Below are 12866 nucleotides of genomic sequence, written 5' to 3'. Positions count from 1 at the left end.
AGGTGCGTGTTTACACAATTACGTCATTGATATCTGTGTAAAACACATGAGTACACCACAGCGAACAAAATTGCTGGTTTGTAAAACCTTGGAAGAGGCTTTAAGGAAAATCCAGGAGCTGGAAATGCAAGATAATTTGTGCCTGACTCTAGTACGAAGAATTTTGGGAAGACGGTATTAAATATTTCCATAATCTTATGCATTATTTAACTATTGATGCTTGCAAATCATTTTTTTCAGCAAAGCACACAGTGATTTGCCCCATTTGGTGGGAATGAGCTGAATTTTGACCTTTACAAAATTTATTAACATTTAACCTAAACTAACCTAAACAAGTTAAACAAATGACAATTGGCTTTATAATGGTAGTCCTAGTTGGGCCTCATGTTCTACAGCACTGTAGTTTATCAAATGACCATATATCTTTATACTGGTAGTCATAGCTGGGGGACACGTTCTAAAGCACTGTAGATTATCAAATGACCATATATCTTTATACTGGTAGTAATAGCTTTGGGATACGTTCTAAAGCACTGTAGTTTATCAAATGACCATATATCTTTATACTTGTAGTCATAGCTGGGGGACACGTTCTAAAGCACTGTAGTTTATCAAATGACCATATATCTTTATACAGGTAGTCATAGCTGGGGGACACGTTCTAAAGCACTGTAGTTTATCAAATGACCATATATCTTTATACTGGTAGTCATAGCTCGGGAACACGTTCTAAAGCACTGTAGTTTATCAAATGACCATATATCTTTATAATGACCATATATCTTTATACGGGTAGTCATAGCTGGGGGACACGTTCTAAAGCACTGTAGTTTATCAAATGACCATATATCTTTATACTTGTAGTCATAGCTTTGGGACACGTTCTAAAGCACTGTAGTTTATCAAATGACCATATATCTTTATACAGGTAGTCATAGCTGGGGGACACGTTCTAAAGCACTGTAGTTTATCAAATCACCATATATCTTTATACTGGTAGTAATAGCTGGGGGACACGTTCTAAAGCACTGTAGTTTATCAAATCACCATATATCGTTATACTGGTAGTCATAGCTGGGGGACACGTTCTAAAGCACTGTAGTTTATCAAATGACCATATATCTCTATGCTGGTGGTCATAGCTGGGGGACACGTTCTAAAGCACTGTAGTTTATCAAATGACCATATATCTTTATACTGGTAGTCATAGCTTTGGGACACGTTCTAAAGCACTGTAGTTTATCAAATGACCATATATCTTTATACTGGTAGTCATAGCTGGGGGACACGTTCTAAAGCACTGTAGTTTATCAAATGACCATATATCTTTATACTGGTAGTCATAGCTGGGGGACACGTTCTAAAGCACTGTAGTTTATCAAATGACCATATATCGTTATACTGGTAGTCATAGCTTTGGGACACGTTCTAAAGCACTGTAGTTTATCAAATGACCATATATCTTTATACTGATAGTCATAGCTGGGGGACACGTTCTAAAGCACTGTAGTTTATCAAATGACCATATATCTTTATACTGGTAGTCATAGCTGGAGAACATGTTCTAAAGCACTGTAGTTTATCAAATGACCATATATCTTTATACAGGTAGTCATAGCTGGGGGACACGTTCTAAAGCACTGTAGTTTATCAAATCACCATATATCTTTATACTGGTAGTCATAGCTGGGGGACACGTTCTAAAGCACTGTAGTTTATCAGATCACCATATATCGTTATACTGGTAGTCATAGCTTGGGGACACATTCTAAAGCACTGTAGTTTATCAAATCACCATATATCGTTATACTGGTAGTCATAGCTGGGAGACACGTTCTAAAGCACTGTAGTTTATCAAATGACCATATATCTTTATACTGGTAGTAATAGCTGGGGGACACGTTCTAAAGCACTGTAGTTTATCAAATGACCATATATCTTTATACAGGTAGTCATAGCTGGGGGACACATTCTAAAGCACTGTAGATTATCAAATGACCATATATCTTTATACTGGTAGTAATAGCTTTGGGATACGTTCTAAAGCACTGTAGTTTATCAAATGACCATATATCTTTATACTTGTAGTCATAGCTGGGGGACACGTTCTAAAGCACTTTAGTTTATCAAATGACCATATATCTTTATACTGGTAGTCATAGCTGGGGGACACGTTCTAAAGCACTGTAGTTTATCAAATGACCATATATCTTTATACAGGTAGTCATAGGTGGGGGACACGTTCTAAAGCATTGTAGTTTATCAAATGACCATATATCTTTATACTGGTAGTAATAGCTTTGGGACATGTTCTAAAGCACTGTAGTTTGTCAAATGACCATATATCTTTATACAGGTAGTCATAGCTGGGGGACACGTTCTAAAGCACTGTAGTTTATCAAATGACCATATATCTTTATACAGGTATTCATAGCTGTGGGACACGTTCTAAAGCACTGTAGTTTATCAAATGACCATATATCTTTATACTGGTAGTCATAGCTGGGGGACACGTTCTAAAGCACTGTAGTTTATCAAATGACCATATATCTTTATACAGGTAGTCATAGCTGGGGGACACGTTCTAAAGCACTGTAGTTTATCAAATGACCATATATCTTTATACTGGTAGTCATAGCTCGGGAACACGTTCTAAAGCACTGTAGTTTATCAAATGACCATATATCTTTATACTGGTAGTAAAAGCTTTGGGACACGTTCTAAAGCACTGTAGTTTATCAAATCACCATATATCTTTATACGGGTAGACATAGCTAGGGGACACGTTCTAAAGCACTGTAGTTTATCAAATCACCATATATCTTTATACTGGTAATAATAGCTTGGGGACACGTTCTAAAGCACTGTAGTTTATCACCATATATCTTTAGACAGGTAGTCATAGCTGGGGGACACGTTCTAAAGCACTGTAGTTTATCAAATGACCATATATCTTTATACTGGTAGTCATAGCTTTGGGACACGTTCTAAAGCACTGTAGTTTATCAAATGACCATATATCTTTATACTGGTAGTCATAGCTGGGGGACACGTTCTAAAGCACTGTAGTTTATCAAATGACCATATATCGTTATACTGGTAGTCATAGCTTTGGGACACGTTCTAAAGCACTGTAGTTTATCAAATGACCATATATCTTTATACAGGTAGTCATAGCTGGGGGACACGTTCTAAAGCACTGTAGTTTATCAAATCACCATATATCTTTATACTGGTAGTCATAGCTGGGGGACACGTTCTAAAGCACTGTAGTTTATCAGATCACCATATATCGTTATACTGGTAGTCATAGCTTGGGGACACGTTCTAAAGCACTGTAGTTTATCAAATCACCATATATCGTTATACTGGTAGTCATAGCTTGGGGACACGTTCTAAAGCACTGTAGTTTATCAAATCACCATATATCGTTATACTGGTAGTCATAGCTGGGGGACACGTTCTAAAGCACTGTAGTTTATCAAATGACCATATATCTTTATACTGGTAGTAATAGCTGGGGGACACATTCTAAAGCACTGTAGTTTATCAAATGACCATATATCTTTATACAGGTAGTCATAGCTTTGGGACACGTTCTAAAGCACTGTAGTTTATCAAATCACCATATATCTTTATACTGGTAGTCATAGCTGGGGGACACGTTCTAAAGCACTGTAGTTTATCAGATCACCATATATCGTTATACTGGTAGTCATAGCTTGGGGACACGTTCTAAAGCACTGTAGTTTATCAAATCACCATATATCGTTATACTGGTAGTCATAGCTGGGGGACACGTTCTAAAGCACTGTAGTTTATCAAATGACCATATATCTTTATACTGGTAGTAATAGCTGGGGGACACGTTCTAAAGCACTGTAGTTTAACAGATGACTGTATATACTCCGGTACATATCTATACCTAACACTGGTTTATATGGCAGGAAGTATATTGTCTTCAGCTGTGTTCTTATTCCACTGACCATACACATTTATATTAGATATTTTGACTGGACTTTACCTTAAAAGCTCTGTTTTTTTATTGAATTCTCTTACCATATAACTCTATAAAGGTGACTTTCTCATGCACTGTAGGTCAATTGACAGATGTTCATTTTTTTTAGATTTGGCCTAAAAAGACCTGTAGCAGTTAACAAGCTATTAGATGCACAATAGCACAAAATGACCACCACCACTATCACCCTAAAGTGTGTGCTTGGTGTCTGTCTACACGTGCTTGCTTCTGGAATGTTGAAGAACACACTGTGTTGAAACGCCAACTGGTAAGACTGTGCTTTGTGTTTGTAATTTTGTATGATAAGACATTTATTGTTTCCACCAGGCCTAAAGGAAATGTCTATGAACAAGTACAGGTCTATACACAAGTACAGGATTGAAATATAAACAACGATTTAAAGAGTATTGAGTTGATGAGTGAGAACAAAAATGATATACCCATGTACATTTACATGTTCAATAAATAGTGCATCTCATACTCTGAATAATAATTCATTTTGCTATTAGGAGTTGGTCATGGACCTTTGCCGCCCTTCATCCAGAGCCTTCCACAGAGATGGCAGATATATCGCTGCCTGGACCAACAGTTGACCATGCCGTTGAGTCCATGATATCAGTAGCAGCCATGAAAACATCTACAGAATTACATCTGCGGCCGTGGCTATTAATGGATACATTCTGCACCACTTCCATGTGTAAGAATAGAACTTTCCAAGTCCTCAGCATAAGCATTTCTGTATTTAAAACGAAAAATAATTAAAAAATAAATAAATATAGTTTTAAATAATTATATACAGGCAAAGTAAATTATATAATTTGTTTCATGAATGTGTTGTTTTTTTAATTGCTGTTAAAGCAACAGTGTGCACCAGATGATCAAATTGCAAGTTTATTAAGTTTAGCAGTTATTTCATATTTTTCCATTCAAAAAGATTACTGGGTATGTCTACCTAGTAGAATTAATTTCTTATGCGTGATTGGCTAGTCGATGTTATCACATGATATAACCAAGTTGGGTGTATAGCTTTAATATACCACTTGATTGAAGTAAGCCTTCGTAGCACAGTTGATACAACACTGGACTTCAATTTCGGTGACACATTTTTTTTACATGTTTGTACTTTTTTTACAATTATGACATAAAAGCGTAACACATTCGTTTAAATAATTGTCCTGAGATATGTTACAGAAAAAAAACTTTTTTAGTTCCAATCTGGTGTACAGTCCCTTTAAGGCCTTATACCGTACTTATAGACTTATTGTTTATGATAGTCTGTTTAATCATTTTATTGTATATGGGCAACATTTTATGTAACATCACTTTATGTAAAAAGTAAGCCTTCGTAGTACAGTTGATACAACACTGGACTTCAATTTCGGTGACACATTTTTTTTTTACATGTTTGTACTTTTTTTACAATTATGACATAAAAGCGTAACACATTCGTTTAAATAATTGTCCTGAGATATGTTACAGAAAAAAAACTTTTTTAGTTCCAATCTGGTGTACAGTCCCTTTAAGGCCTTATACCGTACTTATAGACTTATTGTTTATGATAGTCTGTTTAATCATTTTATTGTATATGGGCAACATTTTATGTAACATCACTTTATGTAAAAAGTAAGCCTTCGTAGTACAGTTGATACAACACTGGACTTCAATTTCGGTGACACATTTTTTTTTACATGTTTGTACTTTTTTTACAATTATGACATAAAAGCATAACACATTCTATTAAATAATTGTCCTGAGATATGTTACAGAAAAAAAACTTTTTTAGTGCCAATCTGGTGTACAGTCCCTTTAAGGCCTTATACCGTACTTGTAGACTTATTGTTTATGATAGTCTGTTTAATCATTTTATTGTATATGGGAAACATTTTATGTAACATCACTTTATGTAAAAAAAATTATAAAAAGTCACTGTGAATATAAACAGTTTTCAAATATGTACATTAAAATTGCAGGCTGTCAGTTTGAAACGTCTCTACTCTGACAGAAGGAAGGGAATGAATACCCAGGATTGTTCCTCAGGAAAATCTCTGCAACAGGCTGTTGTCAGTTTGCATGCTCTTTGGATGGAATTACCCTACCTTGGCTTGCAGAGAATCTGTGATATAAAAGACCTCTTTTGTGCTGCATTGTGTCATTGATTTATTGTATTTTATATGTATTATGCCACTATTGAAAAAACAAATGGGCATATGTTTTAGCATATGTTTTCAAACAGACACATTTATATTTCAAACAGACACATTTATATTTTTGAATAATTTGAAAATACATTTTGTAGGTTGACTTCACACCATTAAACATTAATGGTAGGTTATATTTGACCAGAACATGACAAGTATTGTTTTCGGAGTTTTTTGGTCGAAGGTGAAGGTAATGGCTAACAGTGGTTATTCTGCACAATGACCCTTGAATTCTTTGACCTAGGACCATTAATATTTAGTGATTGATATATCAGTCCAACTCATATGTGAAAGGGACATGATGAAATTGAGCAAGAGCTTATTAGCATTGCAAATTATTATTTGTTCATTTTTAGCTCGACTATTCGAAGAATAGGTGGGCTATACTATCATTAACAATTCTGCGTTAAAGTTTTCATTTTATGTAATAAAATCAAGAGTTTTTATCCAATGGTAATCAAACTTGGTCAGACTATTTGTCGGCATGTTGAAGATGTATGAATATGGGTCATCCCTGGTCAAATTCTAGGTCACATCTTAGAGAAATTATTTCCATGTCGTAAATTCAACATTTTTTTCATATCTTTATGAAACTTGGTCAGAATATTTGTCTGCATACTATCTTGAAAGTTTTTTAATATGGGTCATCCCGGGTCAAAATCTAGGTCACTAGGTCAAATCTTAGGAAAATCATTCCACATCATAAATTGAACAATTTTTGTCAAATCTTTATGAAACTTGGTCAGAATATTTGTCTGCATAATATCTTAAAAGTTCTATAATATGGGTCATCCCCGGTCAAAACCTAGGTCACAAGGTCAAATTTTAGAAGAAAGAATCCCACAGTCATAAAAAATCATTAATTTTAGTCAAATCTTTTTTAAACTTGGTCAGAATATTTGTCTACATGTTGTCTTAATCATTTGTGAATATAGGTCACCTCAGATCAAAAACTAGGTCACTAGGTCAAATCTTAGGAAATACTTTCCTGATGTCATAAAAAAATCTATGCTTACCAAAGCTATCCATATCAGTTAATAACTAAATTCAATTGTTATTTTATAAACACACATCCCAATCATGAATTTCAGATCTAACCATATTTTTCAAAAATTTAAATTTTAATTAACTTTAAAAGTATTTGTGTACATGAAATCTTAGATGATAAAGTGTGTCATCTAGGGTCAAAAACTAGGTCTCTGGGACAGATCTTATTGGAAAAGCTGATGTATTTATAAAATGTTTGTTTTTCCTCACACAAATGGAATAGTTTCTGTTGATCAGGTTATTTGTATGAATGATATCTCCGATAAATATAAATATGGGTCTTTTTGGTTAAAAATACTAGGTCATTAGCTCAAATCCTAGGTTTGCAAAATTGCATTGTCAAATAAAAAATCAAGCTTTATGCGGCGTTGCCGCGTTGGCGTCTTGTTATTTTTTTATTTTGACAGGCACATTTTTATAATCTTAACCAAATCAAACCTTCACTTTTTTATTTGATTGTTTTATTGCTTTTTACAGGCACATATCACACTATTATTGTATTTACGTCCAATTCCAAGAGGCGTAGTAGAGCGCACTGTTTTAAGACAGCTCTTGTTAACCTGTAAAGTGAAACCTGGTTATAAAAATGACATGACTGTGTCATTGTGTTGGCAGGCCAGGAGGAGGGCAGCATCAAATACATCTACAAACTTAGTATACAAAGTATTATAGAATTGCTTTCGGGGCCCATAGGATCAAGGTCACTAAAACAAAAAATATTGAAACTTAATCGCACAACAAAGGCTTAATTAATTAGGTTTGTCTGTCAATCATTGAAAACTTAATGTGTTTTTTGCATTGCAGCATTTCATGCTTAATTTTTATTTTGTCTCTTTATTGCATATTACCTTTATCATTATTGTATTCATTTCTAAGACAAAGCAGCATATAGTTGAGGGCACTGCCCCATGACAGCTCTTGTATATCCTAAAAAGAATACAATAGTGATATACCCTGATATAGGTAGTTTTGGTACATTATCACGGTTTTAATTTTAGCTTTACTGGCCAAAGATCAGAATATCTGATGTGATGGTAATGTGTACGTAGTATGTGCTTCCTAGCGCCTGTAAACAATTGCTTGTGAACACCATACAGTCTTTAGGTATGATTGTATCTCAATAAAACAGTATTTAGATATCCAATAGAGCTCGGTTCCTTTCGAAAACCAGTCAGATCTGCCCATGCATGCCTAGATTATGGGCCTTGAACGTCTATGCGACTGTAAACAATTGCTTGTGTACATGGTACAGTCTTCAGTTTTAATTGTATATAGATGAAACTTGTACAGTATTAAGATATCAATTAGAGCTTGGTTCCTTTCGAAAACCAGATCTGCCCATGCATACCTAGATTATGGGCCTCAAAAGTAAAAAAAATATGCTATTTTTAGCCAAGTCTACATGAGCGAAGTCTATTTTTAGACAAGTTTACATGTAAAGTCACAAATTCATGTGAAAAATTGTTCAAATAAGGCCCCTGGGGTCATTATTGGCCACGCCACTGGGTTCACTGGTTTGGTATACTAAATTGGGAAATGTTTGAAAATCTTTATGTCTGAAACAACTATGCAGACCTTTGTTATTTTGAATAAGGATTATTTTATTGGTCTGCTACCATGGTTGTTCAAATTATGCCCCTAGGGTCAAAACTGGCTCTGCCCCCAGGGGTCACAAGTTTTTTAAGAAATATTTTTAAAATCTTCTTGTTTCAAACCACAAGGCTCATATCTTTGATATTTGTTGTGGAGCATTATATGTAGACCGTCTTGCAAAACAGTTGAAATTATGTGCCCTTGGCCGGGGCCACCATCCATTTTGTCCTTTTAAAGCTACAAAAATGAAAATTTGACCAATAGTACAGTTTTGTAGCAAATTTTATTCTCCTCAGATGACCTTTACTTGGCACATATTAGAATACTAGTAGTTCATGCAACTAATCTGCTTACAACACTTTCTGTTCTCAGATGTTAAATGTGCAACATTTAAGCTAACTCAAACACAAAACGTGAACAATATGTTTGTTGGCTATTACTCATACATACATGCTCTGGATCAAAAATAACCACATGAGCCATGCCACTAGAGCATAGGCACTCATGGGCCTCTTGTTTTTTTTAGAAAAAAAGCATACTGACCAACCCTATTTATTTTAGAGAAGTTAGCTGAAACTAAGAACTTTTTTTACCTTACTTTTATATTAGATTGTGTATTGCTAAGATTTTTGCTTAAAGCTCCATTTAAGGTAACTGTTCATCTCAAATGTAACAGCTTTTGCATTCAAACTTTTAAAATTTCATTGAACCAGTGGGTTCATCATGATGCACATCTGTAAATGTTTCTCCCTAATATGGGCTTTTATGTATGCAAACAGAACATTGAACAATTGGCTTTCTGTGTAAAGTAAACCCTGTCCAGAACATTTGTCAAATTGCTGTGTCAGCACTTGTTTGAATGGATTTATTTTATTTTCATATTATGATTTCAAATAAAGTATTTAAAAATGTTGATTTCTTGTATGAATTGATTACTACAATCCTTATAAGGTCAACAGGAAGCTTGAAAAAGTATCTGTTACATGTATTAAGGCATGATTAAAATCATTTTTCCATTTTGCAAAAAGCAGATGGTTAATTTATACCACCTTCAGGTAGTCATGATGAACTCTTCAAAGATATCCCAGGTAAAGGTAGTCACGATAAACTCTTTCAAGTTATCCCAGGTATGCATGGTCACCTCTTAAAAGATATCCCAGGTATTCATGATCACCTCTTCAAAGATATCCCAGTTATTCATGATCACCTCTTCAAAGATATCTATCCCAGGTAGTCATGATCACCTCTTCAAAGATATCTATCCCAGATAGTCATGATCACCTCTTCACAAAGATATCCCAGGCAGTCATGATCAACTCTTCAAAGATATCTCAGGTATTCATGATCACCTCTTTAAAGATATCCTAGGTAGTCATGATCAACTCTTTAAAAATATCCCAGATATTCATGATCATCACCTCTTCAAAAATATCTCAGGTATTCATGATCACCTCTTCAAAGATATCCTAGGTAGTCATGATCAACTCTTTAAAAATATCCCAGATATTCATGATCACCTCTTCAAAGATATCCCAGGTAGTCATGATCACCTCTTCAAAGATATCCCAGGTAGTCATGATCAACTATTAAAAGATATCCCAGATATTCATGATCACCTCTAAAAGATATCCCAGGTAGTCATGATCCCCTCTTCACAGATATCCCAGGTAGTCATGATCAACTCTTAAAAAATATCCCAGATATTCATGATCCCCTCTTCAAAGATATCCCAGGTAGTAATGATCAACTTTTAAAAGATAACCCAGGTAGTCATGATCAACTCTTTAAAGATTTCCCTTTGTAACCATGCAGTTGTTGCAAGCATACTTTAAAGCCCTGGTGAAGGGGAGATCAATGCAAACTGAACATGGATGGTTTGTGTGGAAATGAGCCCACTTTTTTGGTAGAAAGTTCTATGTGATTAGTTAAACAACAGGTCAAATTGCAGATGATGTTAGCAAAATGATGCATGAAGTTAAATGACAGGCCATAGCTGTCAGACTTGAAAGGAAATTCACTTGGTGGTTTAAGCGTGAACAAAAGCCAAGATCAATCAATGCTTCAGACCCTTGATCTATGTATTCTAGGGTGATTTGCAAACAAAAGTGTATAATAGTTACTGTGTACTTTCAGGAGAATTAATTTGTGGCACAGTTCACATAAGTTCCGCTTATGTTGATTTTTCCATGCAGATAAGTAACCATACTTGTATGAAAAATTATTTCTCAATTTCACCAAGCATAGAAAACTACCAACAATGGAAGTGTTTTTTGTCACAGACTCAATCATGTCATCTAAAATCCACACAATTCTTTCATATTTTTTCAATCTTCTCTTCAACTTTGGCCCATTTCAGATGAACTTTTTTCAAAGCACAGTAAAAAAGACCCTTATCATATAGTTTCTTGTAATTCCTCAGGTGAATCCAATTCCGTTTAACTAGTAGTTGCTTCACATAATCCAACCTATTTTTGTAAATCTTCTTAATCCAATGTTCTTGTAACTCCTCAGGTGAATCCAATTGTTGAGCTAGTAGTTTTCTTCACATAAACCTATTCTTGTAGATCACTTTCTTAATCCAATGTGACCTTTTTTCTCTAATTCCATGTCTTCATTAAACCAAAAGTTACGTATTTCTTAACACACCCAGTGAAGACTTTCTTTTAAGTCTTTACTGATTCGAACCACATTTCTTACACTTGTATAGATCCTGAGTTTTATCTGTAGACTTCAAATCAAACAACTTTTTTTTTCATAGTTTTCCAAACATAACATGACCTCTTTGCTCCTCAAGTGTATCCAGGTGAACATCCAATTTCAAGTCATGATTCCAGGTGATCAGTTGATAAACTGCATTGCTTAAGATTTAGAACTTCACATCAGCTGTCACCGCCATAACTACTCATATGAAGCATTGAAGGCTGGGGCGTAGCCAGCATTATGACCTTACGCATGTGTGTAACATCAATTTGAAAAATGAAAAAATAAATATGGCAAAAAATGGCATCAAATTCAAGGGCTAAGCTAAATATTGATATCAGAATAAAGGGAAGATCAGCTATAGTAAGCATTTTTTCTCTGTGTTGGATAGCTTACCGAGCCTAAATCAATCACTTGGTTACTACAAGGTCGGCGGCCCCGAACCTATAAATCCCTCCAAATACACATCAGTGCCCAACATGTTAGTTCTATATTTCATTTTTTTTTCCTTGGGGAGCCCCCCTACAGCTACAGGGATATTCCTCCTTCAACACCATCCCCCTTTCGTGCGTAACATTCAGTAAAGCCTCACTACGCATCTGGAAGGCATATACCAAGTAAACTGAATGCAGTACTTAAAAGTGACTCACTTTTGTTTTTGGACCAAATATTAGTTTTCCCGGTAATGCATCTGAAAAAAACTATTTTTATCATTTTTTTATGTTATGAATAATGCAGAAAAAAATCCAGTGCATAAAAATTTATTTTGGTTTTTGTGGGGTTCAAACCCACGCCAGGAAAAACCAAGTAAACAGTAAAAAAAACAGCCGGCTAGTCAACACAGCCACCGGGACTTTAACAAAAATGGTGGATATGTTGGCCCCTTAAGGAAACATTCATTATATCACATGATACATTGTCAATCAACCAATCAAACAACACATCAGCCGTAATTAATTTTGAATACACGTTTGAAATTGTGGTCTTCAACATTATTTTGCTAAAGGGTTCCAGCTTTTGCTATTTTTGTTTTAACACTCCTTTCCTTATCATACATGCCATATTTTCTGGAGACCATTCAGGGGGATTTGTTCAAAAGGCTGAAAATTCAGGGGGATTTTGGTTGTATTCAGGGGGATTTTTTTAGCAGGTCTAAGTTGGCGAAATTTTAAAGTATTTTTAGACGCAAGTATGAAAAAATGTATTCACATATAGTTTGCTTTGAAAACTCTAAACTTTTTCATTATACAGAATTATTTTATGTCATGATTTATCATATTTTTATGATACACTGTCATGTCATACTGTAA

General features: G+C 34.8%; 1 long non-coding RNA gene across 1 annotated transcript; it reads left to right on the top strand.

The window, feature by feature from the left end:
* The first annotated feature begins 19 nt into the window (after positions 1-19).
* Positions 20-9771, top strand: LOC128205843 (uncharacterized). Its single transcript, XR_008256338.1, has 4 exons — positions 20-174; positions 4128-4286; positions 4528-4715; positions 5989-9771. It is a non-coding gene; the product is annotated as an uncharacterized LOC128205843 (long non-coding RNA).
* The last annotated feature ends 3095 nt before the right edge of the window (positions 9772-12866 follow it).

Source organism: Mya arenaria, chromosome 2 (genome assembly GCF_026914265.1).
Source record: "Mya arenaria isolate MELC-2E11 chromosome 2, ASM2691426v1".
NCBI classification, from domain to species: Eukaryota; Metazoa; Mollusca; class Bivalvia; order Myida; family Myidae; genus Mya; species Mya arenaria.
This window is presented reverse-complemented; position numbering and strand designations above follow the sequence as displayed.